At 42.2% G+C, this 14,722-nt stretch overlaps 2 protein-coding genes across 2 annotated transcripts in view; one reads left to right on the plus strand and one right to left on the minus strand.

Moving 5' to 3' along the window:
- The window catches only part of LOC307188493 (tyrosine-protein kinase JAK2), a 381,641-nt gene that overhangs the window by 364,594 nt on the left and 2,325 nt on the right, over positions 1–14,722 (minus strand). The window contains exon 2 of the mRNA XM_079925664.1: positions 4,054–4,159. The gene's annotated coding sequence lies outside the window, so the exon portion shown is untranslated. The remainder of the gene's footprint in view (positions 1–4,053; positions 4,160–14,722) is intronic.
- AK3 (adenylate kinase 3) overlaps positions 3,597–14,722 on the plus strand; it is a 41,857-nt gene continuing 30,731 nt past the window's right edge. The window contains exon 1 of the mRNA XM_079925672.1: positions 3,597–3,848. The gene's annotated coding sequence lies outside the window, so the exon portion shown is untranslated. The remainder of the gene's footprint in view (positions 3,849–14,722) is intronic.

The following is a 14,722-nucleotide window of genomic DNA, read 5'->3' on the forward strand; positions in this document are numbered from 1 at the left end:
CCGGAGAAGGGAAACCAGCTGTAGGGAATTCCAAGAAACATCAATATGTGCGTACTTCTTGGAGGGAGATCTCCAGTGAGTTCTGGGTACATTTAGTAACTTCTGTATTTACGTATGTTTGGTGTGTAAAGGCAAGGGCTCACCCCAAAGATATTCATTCAGAAGTAGATATAGTGAGTCTTTATTTTTTAGTTAAAAAAATGTTTCCTACTTTTTTCCTGATTTATAAAATACTATACATTATCAAAAAAACGGGAAAACATGAAAAAATATACATAAGTAGAGATTAAATCGTATGTGACAGGTACTCATACAATAAAATCTTTCCACATTCAAGAGACAACAGCATACCTATTAATGGTCATGTTTTATGTAACAAAATTATGGCACAAAATTATTTGTGTCCTTAAACACAGGATTCATAATTTTCAAGTTTTAACTCTCTCCTTTCTGCTAGAATTAAATAATTTATTGTAATTCCTTAATTAATAAACCCGATGACTACTTCATGGCTGACTAAACTGTCAAAGAAGTTTCCCAGTTTGGCTGTTTTCAATGACCCATAAGAAATACTTATAGTCATTTCAAACTCAACATATCTAAAAACTGAACTCTTCCAGTCAAATCTGAGGTTTTTTTCCAGTCATGGAAAAAAACTTCTTTTTTTTTCCTTTTTTTTTTAAAAAATTAATTAATTTTTGGCTGCGTTGGGTCTTCATTGCTGCACGTGGGCTTTCTCTAGTTGCGGTGAACAGGGGCTACTCTTCGTTGCTGTGCACGGGCTTCTCATTGCGATAGCTTCTCTTGTTGCGGAGCATGGGCTCTAGGTGCACAGGCTTCAGTAGTTGTGGCACGTGGGCTCAGTAGTTGTGGCTCGCGGGCTCTAGAGTGCAGGCTCAGTAGTTGTGGTGCACGGGCTTAGTTGCTCCTCAGCGTGTGGGATCTTCCCAGATTAGAGTTTGAACCCCTGTCCCCTGCATTGGCAGGCAGATTCTTAACCACTGTGCCACCAGGGAAGTCCCATCCTTTTTCTTTTTAAGAGATGAAGTAATGTTATTTTTCTGGTTCACCAGACTTACAGCATCAATGCCTTTCTCTTTTCTTCCCTACATATTCACAAAGATAGAAATTCTCCCTTTATCTCATCGCAAGAAGAAAAAGATTTCCTTTATTCTTTTCTTCTTTTTTAAATTGTATCTTTATTAGAAGATGGGTGTTAGCCAAACCTATTTTAGTTATAATTTCACAACATATGTAAATAAAACTATCATGCTGTACACCTTAAGCTTGTACAGTGATGTGTGTCAATTATTTCTCAATAAAACTGGGGGAAAAAAGAACTCTCCTTTAAATTGTCTAGAACTCTATCTTGACACCACACTAGGCCTCATCAACGGGAAAATGTTAGTAAGAGGATTCAAGTTAATGTCCATCCAGCTGCCTCCATTATTCCCCCAACACGTCCTTATGTTTTATCGGTCCTTTTTCTGAACTGTGTGATAGTTCCTCATTGTTTATTGACTAAAATCTAAACTATTTGACCTAATGTCATTCATTTTAAAACTATTCACTCTGTGCCAGGCATTGTGCTAGGCAGAAAGGATACAAGGATGCATTTAACAGACAAGATTCCCTGCCCCCTGGTGCTGCATCTAGTGGGGGAGACAGACAATAAACTGCATGACAAGATAAGCATGCAACTTGTGACGGATGCTCTGAAGGAAATGACCAGGGTGCCCAAGAATCACAGGGAGGGTCTACTGATTGGGGGCAGGGGGTTGCTGAAAGAGGAAGTGGGGAGACCAACAAAGAGGCTCCTCCCATGGTCTGGGCAGCAGATGACAATGGTTTGGATTATTGTGGTGGCAGTGGAGAGAGAGGGAAGTGGTCATAGTAGAGATTAAGAAGTAGAAATGATAGGATTGCTAACAGATTTGATATGAAAGGGAAGGTCTGAATCAAAGATCATGTCTAGCTCTCTGGTTTAAACAATTTGGCAGATGGGAGTACCAGTTCTGAGATGAGGAATATGAAAGAAGAGTGGATTGGGGGATTAAAATAAGGAGTTCCATGTTGCAGCGACTCAACCATCTAAGAAGATGGAGGAACCAGCCCTAGGATCACAATAGTAACAGCCACCGGGCAACAAGCTCCTGTGACCCCATCCCTTAAACCCAGCTCTCCCAGACAGAACCCAATCCTCTGGGCAGCCAGTGGCTGATCCTTATCCCAGCTGGGGACCCAGCCCAGGGCAGCTTTGACAGAGTGGTGAGCTTCTCTTCTACAGCCTCCAGGGCAGGAAGGTGCTTCCCCTGTAGCACCTGCTCCTAACCCTCCCCTGGCTTAAGGGAAGATTTCTCCAAAAGCTCCCACATGCAGCAGGGCCACCCTCTCTAGACTGCTGCGCAACAGAAGGGGAGCTCCTCCCTCCCAACCTTCCAAGGGTAGGATCCCTTCCAGGAGGAAGCATTGCTCTCCACAATTCCCTGTTGATCAGGAGGAAGGTTAGCTTCCTCTCTCTGATCTGGAGGATGTGCTCTCCCTGCTATGAGCAGAGAGCGCCAACGTCAGCCCCTCACGGGTCCACGGCCGTCCTGAGGCTGAGTCCTGGCATCGCTGGCCAGTGTGGATGGGGCCTCCGGCTGGCTGGCCTCCTGCCCTCCTCCAGGCAGCCCTCCCTGGACAACATGAGCCAGATCTGCCTCCCTTGATGCATCACTTGTTGTGTTGTGTGGCCCCTGGAACCTGCCCCCAGCTGCTTACTCTCAACTCAGCCACCAGGGCAAGGCCCTGGACTTCCTGGAGAGAAAGGTTACTGGTAGTGCTGTTGCGTTTACCACTCAGGCTGCCCAGAATCTGTAAAACATGTTCCCTGACACCCAGGGCTCACTCTGGCCAGAGACCATCGGTGCTGTCCACAGCTGGGGCAGACGTGGCTCTCCTGCTTCCAGGGGACAGCTCCCTTGGGCCCAGACATGCCCTTCCTCCCGGTTTGGAGGAGGGGACACTGGACAAAGACAAGAACATCTGCCACCTGACACTCTCCTTCTTGGTGGTCTCCAACCTCCCGGCCACTGGCCCCATCCAAAGGTGGCTGTGGGCCTACCCCTCATCATGAGGACAACCAAACCCACGTGGGGGACCTGGGAGGATGCTCCCGCCTGCTGCTGTGACCAGGAGCCGGCCAGGAAGTCCCAACTTGCTTAGCTCCCCACCTAATGAGTTTTGAGCTTGACAGTTCAAGGAGTAAAAAGAAAGAGAAAGGGAAACTGTATCTTCTCTCATTCCTTTTAAGCACTTCCATCTAGTTTATGCTGGGTCACTCAGAACTTGAAAGTTCTTCCCACCGTGTCGAAACTACTGTGATGCCTTTAAATTGTGCCTTCCCAATAAGACTGAGACTGCGCTGAGGGCAGGAGTTTTGCTTCTCTGTCTTTGCGTCTATCACTGTGTCTACTGCTCCCCCCAGCTTTGCAGAGCGCTGGGAAGCCCCTCCCCAGCCATCCTCCCCGCGGAGGGCCTCGTGCAGAAGCCCCTACCCCGCCCCCCTCCCTGCCGAGGGCTTCCGGTGGAAAGCTCCGTGCTGGGAGGAAAACAGCTCAGCCTCTAGCTCTGGCCCTGCCTGATAGTCTTCCCAGGGCCCCACACCAGCCCTATCACTTCTGTGCACGTGGATGCCCCTGGGGGTCGAGAGGGGAGGCTGGAAAGGAGAGCAAGAGTGGGCTATGGGGCCCCTGGCTTCTAGACTGTGAGGCTCACTTCCAACACCTCGGGAGAATCAAGTATTCAGCCCAGGAGGAAGACTCAGGCTTTCAGACGTTGCATTGCAAGGGAAACGACTTTGAAAGGTTAGTCACATAGGCATTTGACAGTCTGTAAAGGAAACGTGGATGACTAACAGAATTACAGGATGGCTCCACCCTCTTACTGAAATGGCTTATTCTTTTGAATGCTTTGGGTAATTTCACAACACTTAGCGCTCGCTGGGAGCAGCTTTCCATCAGGAGGATGGAATAGGGGTAATTAGAATATCCTTCCCTTCTCTTTCATTACCTGCTCAGCTTTCTGTGACCAGCCTCTTTCCACTTGTTTTTCTTGTCTAAGTCTTCATGCCTTCAGAAAGCAATTTATTCATGCAAGTGGGACAATGGTAGACAAACTGGGTAGGAAAAAATAAATTAAATTACTCAGCAGTTTAGTCTTGAATTCCTGTAAAACAAAATTTCCCCGGCGTAAAAGCATGTATGTCGTCACAGCGCCATCTGCTGGTATCTGGAATCGCAGTAGCCGAATATTCGCTTTTTATTTGTGTTGCCTTGACCAGTGCTGCCCATTTCACTCATTCATTCGCAGCACATTCATTGTGTGCCTACTTTGTGCCAGGCACTATGCTAGATGCTAGAAGTACAAGAAAGCATGGCCGCTGTTTCGTCTAGTGTGGTCAGGATCCTGGCACAAGTCAGAATCTTCTCAGGAAATTTCTAAATGCAGACTTCTGGGCTCTACCCTGTGAAGATTTTGAGTTGGTGGGACCAAGATAGGTCCCAGGAACCTGAATTTTCAACAAACTTCCCAGGTGATTCTGAAGCAGGGGGTCCACGAATTATATATATAATGATGGAGAAGCAGACAGTGGAATCTAATATTGAACTGTAGCCTGGTAAATGCCACATACTATGGCAGGGTCTACTGGAGGCAGAGAGAAAAGATGTCTAATCAGCACAGGGATGAGACTGGAGAAGCCTTCCCAAAAGGTAAGACTCTAGATACACAGGAGTTGATGAGGTGAAGAAGGGGAGCAGAGGATCCAGGCAGAGGGTGCAGCATATGCAAAGGCAAAAGGGCATGAAACTTCGTGGGACTGCAGGTAGTGTGGGAAGCTGGTTTGAAGTGTGGCAGAGTGTCAGAAAATGAAAGGCCTGGAATACTAGGCTAACTTTATCCTAAAAGCTCCAGGGAATACAGAAACTTTTTTTTTTTTTTTTTTTTTTGCGGTACGCGGGCCTCTCACTGTCATGGCCTCTCCCATTGCGGAGCATAGGCTCCGGACACGCAGGCTCAGCGGCCGTGGCTTACGGGCCCAGCCGCTCCACGGCATGTTGGACCTTCCCGGACCGGGGCACGAACCCATGTCCCCTGCATCGGCAGGCAGACTCTCAACCACTGCGCCACCAGGGAAGCCCTACAGAAACTTTTTAAGCAGGAGAATGACCTAGCCAGATCTGCATTTTGCAAAAATCCCTCTGGCAGCAAACTCAGGGTGCAGGACTAAAAGCAGGGCGTCCCTTGGGAAAGAAGTGGCAGGACTGTGAGTGGAAGCAATGGCAGAGGATGAAGAGGAGGGAGCAGATCGGGAGGAGTTAAGAAGGTACAGACAGTAGAACCTAATGGCTGACACATGGGGCAGGCAGCAGGTGAGAGGGGTCCAAGGGTTCTGGTCTGGGTGACCAGATGTCATTTCCCAAGACAAGACACACAAAAGTAGGGACAGGGTTGGGGAGGGGCAGGGAAGAGTAGGAGAGACACAAAAGGGAGAGAGGAAATGGACAGTGTCCCTTTCTAATATAATTGTCATTGCCCTCCTCCGCCGTTTACTGTGTGATCTTAATTCTTCCTTAACCCCACTATGTCTTGGTTGTTTCGTCTGTAAAATACAGATCGTATTAGTATCTACCTCATAGGGTTGTTGTGAGGATTAAATGAGTTAATACATGCAAGGTACTTAACAAAAGTGCCCAACACTTAATAAGACTCAGTAGATGTTAGCTATCGTTTTATTACTTTTTATATATTATTCATAATAATGTTTATTGCCAGATTACTAATTGTGGTAACATTGGGTCATTGCTCCCAATGCTTCATTCCCTCCATGTTTTAGAATTTTACATCCACGTCCTTTGCTAAAGGACTTTGCACTAGGCTAGAGTACATCCCCCTGTTTGGCATCCATGACTTGCTCTGGCCAGTGCAGTATTAGTGACCCAGTGACACAAGCAGAGGCTTTAAAGGTGCTTGTGAGGTTTGGCTTGCTCTTTTGTGCTTATGTCATTCACCAACCATGACCTTGTTAGCCACTGGGCCTGGAATGATGAAGACCAGGGAGCAGCCTCAACCCAGAGGGGGCCAAGCCAACCTGTAGACTTGTGAGCAAGAAAACAAATGTTTCTGGTTGTGTGTCACTAAGATATGAGTGTTGTTGTTACAGAGCATTATGGTAACAATTGCAAACTAATACACTGATGTGGGAAAACATTCTCTGGCCAAACTTTTACACTGTTTCAGAGACTTTTGTGTCTCTACACTGGGTTCCTCGCAAGCAGAGGCTGCCTAGGCATCCTAGATCTCTGACAATATACCAGGCCTTTTCAGCCTTTGTCAAGAGTAATCATTTTAGAGGCTTCCCAAGTGGTAGCCACCGAGGGGTTACTTTGGGTGTTTTCATGTCCACAGAAGAGAGGCACTGAGCCGGAAAAGTGGCAGGTGCCCAACCCACTTCTGCTTATACCCTTCCTTCCCCTTGACCAAGCTCAACTCATGGCCCTGACCACAGAATAACCCAACAAAGCTAAATTTAACTGTATGTTTGAAACCTGGGGGTGAGCTCAACTTGACCTCCAACTCTCCTAAGAACAGCACTATTCCCAAAGCCATTCTCTGCATAGGTTGGCTACTAGAGTGGGTCTTCTTTCCCTTTGTCAGGAGCTCTTGTATTTGACAATCCATTTGCCCACATGCCATGCAGCAACTAAGCCCATGCGCCACAACTACTGAGCCTGTGCTCTAGAGCCCGCGAGCCACAACTACTGAAGCCTGTGTGCCTAGAGCCTGTGCTCCACAACAAGAGAAGCCACCACAATGAGAAGCCCGCACACCACAACGAAGAGTAGCCCCTGCTCGCCACGACTATAGAAAGCCCGCACAGAGCAATGAAGACCCGACACAGCCAAAAATAAATGAAATAAATTAATTTTTAAAAAAAGAATGAAAAAAATAAAACTCCATTTCTCAGCTATATTTGTCAATCCTCCTTTACTCTAGACAGCAGAGTGGGAAGGGCACTGGGTCAGGAGTTGAAAGACTAGCTCTGCCTGTCTGACATTGAATATTCACTTAAAATGGCTGACTCTCAGTTTTCCATCTGTAAAATGGGGATAATAGAACCAGCCTCTAATTATCACCTAGTTATAAGGACCAAATGAGAAAGTGCTCACAAAACTGTAAAATGAAATATAAGTGATAAGTCCTATCACTAGGAACTTGATTACTGGGGGGTTGGAGCAGGAGGAATAATTCAGGAATGGCGCCTCCTTCTGTGTGTCTCAGGAACTGCAACACATGACTGAGGGGCAGCCTTCATGCAGAGTGGGGATTTGGAGCCTCAGGCATTACAGGTTTCCCCTATCTCAGGTTCCCATCATCAGTTGCTTTACAACTTTCCTCCTGGTTTCTTTGTCACCATTCTCCCATCCCTCAATTTGGCTTAGTCTGGGCACAGGATCTTCAGAGCAGCTTAGAATTCTCCGCCACCACATCCAAACCCCAATCTCACTGTGCCCTGAGGCATCACAGTTCTGCTGCTTAGACTAACTTGAATAACTGACTTTTAAAAAGTTATTTTTTAATAAACCTGTTTTATAATAAATATATTTTAGGTGATAGTATCTTAATGTGCTATCTTAAAAGACGTTTGTTTTTAATAGCAATCTTTAAAACCTTGAGTCGAAAATGGGGGTGGTAGGGAATAAAGAGAAAGAGACTTACAATTTCAAATCACAAGCTTTGCCTAAAGAGATAATTTGGAGACAGAGCCTTTGTTTACATAATGATAAAACGTGCCCACATCACTAAGATCCTAAGTAAGAGCCTCACCACCACTCTGGGACAGGCGTGATCTCCATTTTACTGTTGAGAGTGAGGCGCAGAAAGGTCAAGTACTTGCCGAAGTTTACAGAGCTAATGAGTGACTGAGGCAGGACTAGGACCCAGCTCTTCTACTTTGCACTTCATTCTTTGTCACTTCATTCTGTTGTAGAGAGTATTTGATGAGGCAGATATTGCAAATGCTCACTGAAGAGATAGTGATATTTAAAAGAATTGCCTGCAGATTTAAATTTTCCTTTGCTTTATAATTATTCTTCTTCTTTATTTTTTTCACAGTACTCATTACTATCCTCTTTCCCTTCCATATACGGGAAAGAAAACTTGAGTATAGACGTTTTGCTGCGTTCACTGCTGCTACATTCCTAGAACATCAGTAAATGCTAATTGGATTAAAATTAATTCATGAATAACAAAAGCGTGATGTCATCAATTATACTTCAGTAAAGTTTTAAAAAGCTGAAGAAAATCCACTGTCTTTTTTTTTAAATAAATTTATTTATTTATTTTTGGCTGCGTTGGGTCTTTGTTGCTGTGTGCAGGCTTTCTCTGTTTCTCTAGCTGCGGCAAGTGGGGGCTACTCTTGGTTGCAGTGTGTAGGCTTCTCATTGCAGTGGCTTCTCTTGTTGCTGAGCATGGGCTGTAGCCGCGCGGGCTTCAGTAGTTGTGGTTCACAGGCTGTAGAGCACAGGCTCAGTGGTTGTGGCTCATGGGCTTAGTTGCTTCATGGCATGTGGGATCTTCCTGGATCAGGGCTCGAACCCGTGTCCCCTGCATTGGCAGGAGGATTCTTAACCACTGTGCCACCAGGGAAGCCCTGTCTTTTTTTTTTTTTTTTTTTTTTTTAAGGTGATATATTAGATGGGATTTGTTGGGTTTTTTTTTTAAGGTGATTTTTTGGGGGTAAAAATTATATATGCTCATTAAAATTTTTTTCAAATGAAACAGAAAAGTAAAAAAAAATCAACATGTCACATCTGTTATGATGGCATGCACACACAGAAAAGAGGCCATGTGATGATGCAGTGAGAAAGTGGCCATCTGCAGCCCAGGAAGAGAGCTCTCACCAGACACCAATCCTAATGACACCTAGATCTTGGAATTCCAGCCTTCAGAGCTGTAAGAAAATAAATATTTAAGCCGCTCAGTCTATGGTATTTTGTTACGGCACCCCGGCACATTAATGCTGGAAGTATGTTTACATTTCTCTTGAGTAAATGCCTAGGAGAGAGACTGCTTGGTTTTTTTGGTAGGTGTGCATTTAACTTTACAAGAAACTGCCAAACTTTTCCAGAGTGGTTGTACCATTTTGTATTCACATCAGCAATGTATGAGAGTTGTAGTTATCCCAAATCCTCTTCAATATTTGGTGTGACCTGGTTTTTAAAATTTTAGCTGTTCTGGTGGTATACACTGGTATCTCATTATGGTTTTATTTTACATTTTCCTGATGACTAGTGATATTAAGCATCTTTTCATATGCCTGTTTTTCAATCATATAGCTTCTTTGATGAAGTATTTGTTCAAATTTTTTGCCCATTTTGTTATCAGGTTGTGTGTTTTGTTATTATTGAGTTGTAAGAGGTCTTTACATATCTTAGATACAAGCCTTTTATTAGATATATATTTTGCAAAGATTTTCTCCTAGTGTATGTTTTTCCTTTACATTCTCTAAACATTGTTTTTCAAAGAGCATAAGTTTTTAATTTTGGTTAAACTCCAGTTTATAATGTTTTTCTTTTATGGTTCATTCTTTTTGTGTCCTATCTAAGAAATCTTTGCCTAAACAAAAGGCACAAAGATTTTCTCTTAGGTTTCTTGTAGAAGTTTTATCATTTTAAACTTTTACATGGAGGTCTGTGATCCATTCTGCGTTAATTATGGCATATGGCATGAGGTAAGAATTGAGTTTATGTTTTTCCACGTGGATATCCTATTATTCCAGCAACACTGTTAAAAAGACTATCTTGGGTCTTCCCTGGTGGCGCAGCGGTTGAGAGTCCACCTGCCGATGCAGGGAACACGGGTTCGTGCCCTGGTCTGGGAGGATCCCACGTGCCGCGGAGCGGCTGGGCCCGAGGGCCATGGCCGCTGAGCCTGCGCGTCCGGAGCCTGTGCTCGCAACGGGAGAGGCCACAGCAGTACCGCGTACCGCAAAAAAAAAAAAAAAAAAAAAAAGACTATCTTTTTCTCCTTTGTCAAAAATGAATTGACCCTATGTATGAGTCTATTTCTGGACTCTATTCTGTTCCATTGATCCATATACCTATCTTTACATCAACACCACACTGTCTTAAATACTGCAGCCTTATAGTAAGTCTTTTTTTTTTTTTTTTTATAGTAAGTCTTGAAATCAGGTAAAGTTCTCCAATTTTGTTCTTTCTCAAAATTGTATTGGCGAATCTAGGTTCCTTTTATTTCTACAAATTTTAAAATCAGCTTGTTAATTTTCATTTAAAAAACAAAACTTTTGAGATTGTGATTGAGACTATGTTGTATCTATACATGATTTGGAGAGAACTGAGATTGTAACCAAACTGAGTGTTTTTTTTGTTTTTATTGGGTTTTTTTTTTGCGGTACGCGGGCCTCTCACTGTTGTGGCCTCTCCCGTAGCGGAGCACAGGCTCCGGACGCGCAGGCTCAGCGGCCATGGCTCACGGGCCTAGCCACTCCACGGCATGTGGGATCTTCCCGGACCAGGGAACGAACCCGTGTCCCCTGCATCGGCAGGCAGACTCTCAACCACTGCGCCACCAGGGAAGCCCCAAACTGAGTGTTTTGATGCATATACATAGTATGTCTTTCCATTTATTTAGATCTTCTATAATTTTTCTCCGAAATGAGTAGTTTTCAATATTCAGTTCTTGTATTCAATTTCTTAGATTTACCCCCAAATATTTTTTGATGTTATTACAAATGGCATCTTAAAAACTTTTTATTTGCAATTGTCTGTTTCTAGTGTGTAGAGATACCAATGTTGCTTTGTATTTGACTTTGAATGCAGAACACATTAGTTCTAGTAGCTTTTTTTGTAGATTCCTTATGACTTTTTATATACATGCTCATTTGTGAATAAGACAGTTTTGTTTCTTCTTCTTCAATCTTCCTTGCTTTAGTGCACTGTCTAGGAGCTCCAGAACACTGTTAAAGAGACACGATGACAGCAGATATCTTGGACTTGTTCCCCACATTTGGGAGAATACATTCACCATTAACTGTGATGTTAGCTTATGTTTTTTATAAATGCCCTTTATCAGATTGAGATGGTTCCCATCTATTCCTAGTTTTCTGAGTTTTTAATCATAAATGGGTGTTGAACTTTATAAAATGATTTTTTGCCTCTATTGAGATAATCATATGGTTTTTCTTTTTAATTTGATAATATGGTGAATTATATTGATTGATTTTTTTAATGGCTATTGAGGTATATTTCACACATCATACAATTCACTCATTTAAAGTGTACACTTCAGTGGTTTTTAATATATTCACAAAGGTGTGCAATCATCACTACACTCCATTTTAGAACATTTTCATACCTCAAAAAGAAACTCTGTACCTTTTAGTTATTACCACCCTATCTTCCTTGTTCCCCATATTCCCCAGCCCCAAACACTACTAATCTACTTTCTGTCTCTATAGATTTCCCTACTCTGGACTTACATATAAATGGAACTATATAATATATGGCTTCTTTCACTTAGCATAGTGTTTTCAAGATTCATCCATGTTATAGCATGTATCAGTACTTTATTCCTTTTTATGGCCAAATAAAAAGTTTCATTGTATGAATATGTTACATTTCATTTATCCATTCATCCATTGATGAACATGTGAAATGTTTCCACCTTTTGGCTATTATGAACAATGCTGCTATGAACATTCATGTACAAGTTTTTGTGTGGTGGACATATGTTTTCCATTTTCTTGAATGTGTACCTAGGAGTGAAATTGGGTTATATGATAACTCTATGTTTAATTGTTTGAGAATTATCAGGCTGTTTTCCAAAGTGACTGAATCATTTTACATTTCCAACAGCAGTGCATGAAAACTCAGATTTCTCCATATTTTCACCCACACTTGTTGTTATCTGACTTTTAAATGTTAACCTCCTCCTTTCTTTCCAATTTTTCTCTTTCCTTCTGTCCTTCCCTTATTTCCCTACTTCCTCTCTTCCCTTGGACAAATCTGCACAATTATAATATTATTGGGACTAAAGTATTTCCACCAAGAAACCCATTCCTCTGTGCTTTTAACCCCTAAAAGCCTCTTCACTTAAAATCACCATTGACCTCTACACCCACATTTCTACTACATTTATCTTTGAATTTCTAATTCTAGTGGCCAAGCCTCCATCTGAATGCACTGCACTTCATCCATACTTCTAAGGACCTCAGAGTTTGAGAAGAACCTTAAAAGTTTCCTAGTCTAATTTATTTTGTTTAATGAAGAAAAAGGTGGAGGGAAGATTGAATGAAAAGAAGGTGGGAAAGAAGAGGAGGGAAGCAGAGCAAGGAGAAGAGAAGCAGCACCTAGCATATGCCTGGCATTTTACGTACACGACCCTATTTAAATTTCACAACGACCCCATAGGATTAATATCACCCTCCCCCTATTTCATAAATGAGGCAACTGAAGCTAAGAGAGGTTAATTATTTTGCTCAAGGTCCCTCAGCTTGTGAGAGTCAAATTTAGCTGTGTGCAGCTCCAAATCCTGTGACCCAGAAAACTCTTGAATTTCAAGGAGGAGGACTACCCTCAGGGGCATATGATTACCCTATCCCTGGGTCCTGGGACAGAAATGCCCTGGATGGACCACAACTTCAGAACCGACGAGGCATGATTAGGGGAATAACACAGTGTTTCCTCTCTGGAGGGAAGTCAGTGCTCTGATAGGAGTAGTTTTGTCCTAAAGGACAAGCAATGCCTCAGGCTAGGACAAAACAGTGAGGAAGTATGTTCTATGGCCAAGTTACAGTATTTGTCGTCTGGCAGGAACGACAAAGTGAGCTATGTGAGATGGTATGGAAAATTCCAAGATAAAACTTCAGAACATGCGTTACCTCAGTAACAAAGGAAGCAACTTAGATTTCTGCAAGGTATTCAAAGAGTAGTAGCAATTTATAAAAATAGACAGAACCAAGTCATTACACAGCCATGTTCATTTGTTTCATTTTGCCTTTAACTTTTAAGGCTTGCTTTTGGAAACATTAAAAAAAATTAAGTCTTGCTACATACTTAACAAAGTCACGCGTATAAACCAAAGTACAATCAGAGAAGTCTGATCTCCATCTGCCCCATTCCTTCTGCCCCACTTCTTCCTTCCCCTAGAGGTAATCAGTTTTTGTTTGTTTAAATAAAATAAAAATTTTAATGTTTTATTTTATTTTTAAATTTTTTTTCTATTTTTCTAAAACATAAAGATATATTCATATCTTCCTCCCCCTCTGGTTAAGTGGTAGTATATAACCTTCAGCTTTGCCTCCTTGCCTTTTCTTCACTGGCAATCATGGCATAGCACTCTACAGAGATATTTCTCATTTGCTTTTACAGCTGCGTAGTATTCCAATATATGAGTGGATCCTCATTTATTTGACCATTCTGATGGACTTTGGGATTGTTTCCACTCTTTTGCTATTACAAATAGTGTTCATTGAACAACCCTATGTATATATCTTTTTGTATTTTTGCTAGTGTATCTTTAGGTTAGATTCTTAGAAATGGAATTTCTGGATTGACAAGTGCACGTATATGAAATTTTGCTAGATATTGCCAAATTTCTCTCTCCATGGATTGTACCATTTTTGTATTCCCACTAGCAAAATGTGAATGCCTGTTTCCTCACTACCTTGTCAACACATTACATTGTCAAACTTAGATTTTTGCCAATCTAATAGTTGAGAAATAGTATCTCTCTATAGTTTTAATTTGCATTTCCTTTGTCATAAGTATGATTTAACATCTTTTCATATGGCTCTTTCAAGGGCTGTTAAATAGAGCCCTTTATTTTCATTTCTTTGTGCCTCTTCTTTTCTCTTCCCCTACTTTTGTCTAGATCTTCTCTTTCTTTTTTCTCTAATATCCTTGTTCTGGACAGTTTGAATTCTACTCCCAGAATTCCCTCTCAGAGAAAGCATTTTCTATATTTCACCTAACATTTTTTGAAATTACTAATTCAGTTGTTGAATAGCTATGGGATTCTTGGCAAAACTATTCTCTGATATTTTCATCTACGCATTGTAAATGAAAAATAATCTTTTTTTTTTACGCTTAGAAATAATTTCAGTCAGTTCTCAGTCCTATCAGCAGAATCTGACTCATTTAATCACTCCCTCCTTCTTGAAATACAGTCCATCGACTTCCAAGATACTGCACTCACCTGTTTTCTTCCTAATTAACTTGCCTCTCCTCTCAGACTCCTTCAGTGTTTCCTCCTCATCCCAAAATTTTGGCGAACCCCAGAACTCAGATTTCAGACCTCCTCTCCTCTCGTCTAAACTCACTCCCTAAGTGACTTTGTACTAGCTCATGAATTTAAATATATCAACAACTCCCAGATTTTACATCTCCAGCCTGGACCTCTACTATGTAGTCAAAATTTGTACATCTAACCGTTTCCTTATCAATTCCTGTGGATGTCCCAAAGGCATCTCCAACTTAACTTACCCCAAACAACACTGATATTCTCCCCAAACCTGTTTCTCCTACAGTTTTTCCAATCTCAGGTAATGACAGTTCTATTTTTCTAGTAGCTCAAGGAGAAATTCTTTCTCTACTCTCTAATCCACCTACCCCTGGTGGTGGATTAGAGAGTCCTGTGGCTACAACTGGCAGCTCAGCTG

Source organism: Stenella coeruleoalba (assembly GCF_951394435.1).
Source record: "Stenella coeruleoalba genome assembly, chromosome: 7".
In the NCBI taxonomy this organism is placed as follows: Eukaryota; Metazoa; Chordata; class Mammalia; order Artiodactyla; family Delphinidae; genus Stenella; species Stenella coeruleoalba.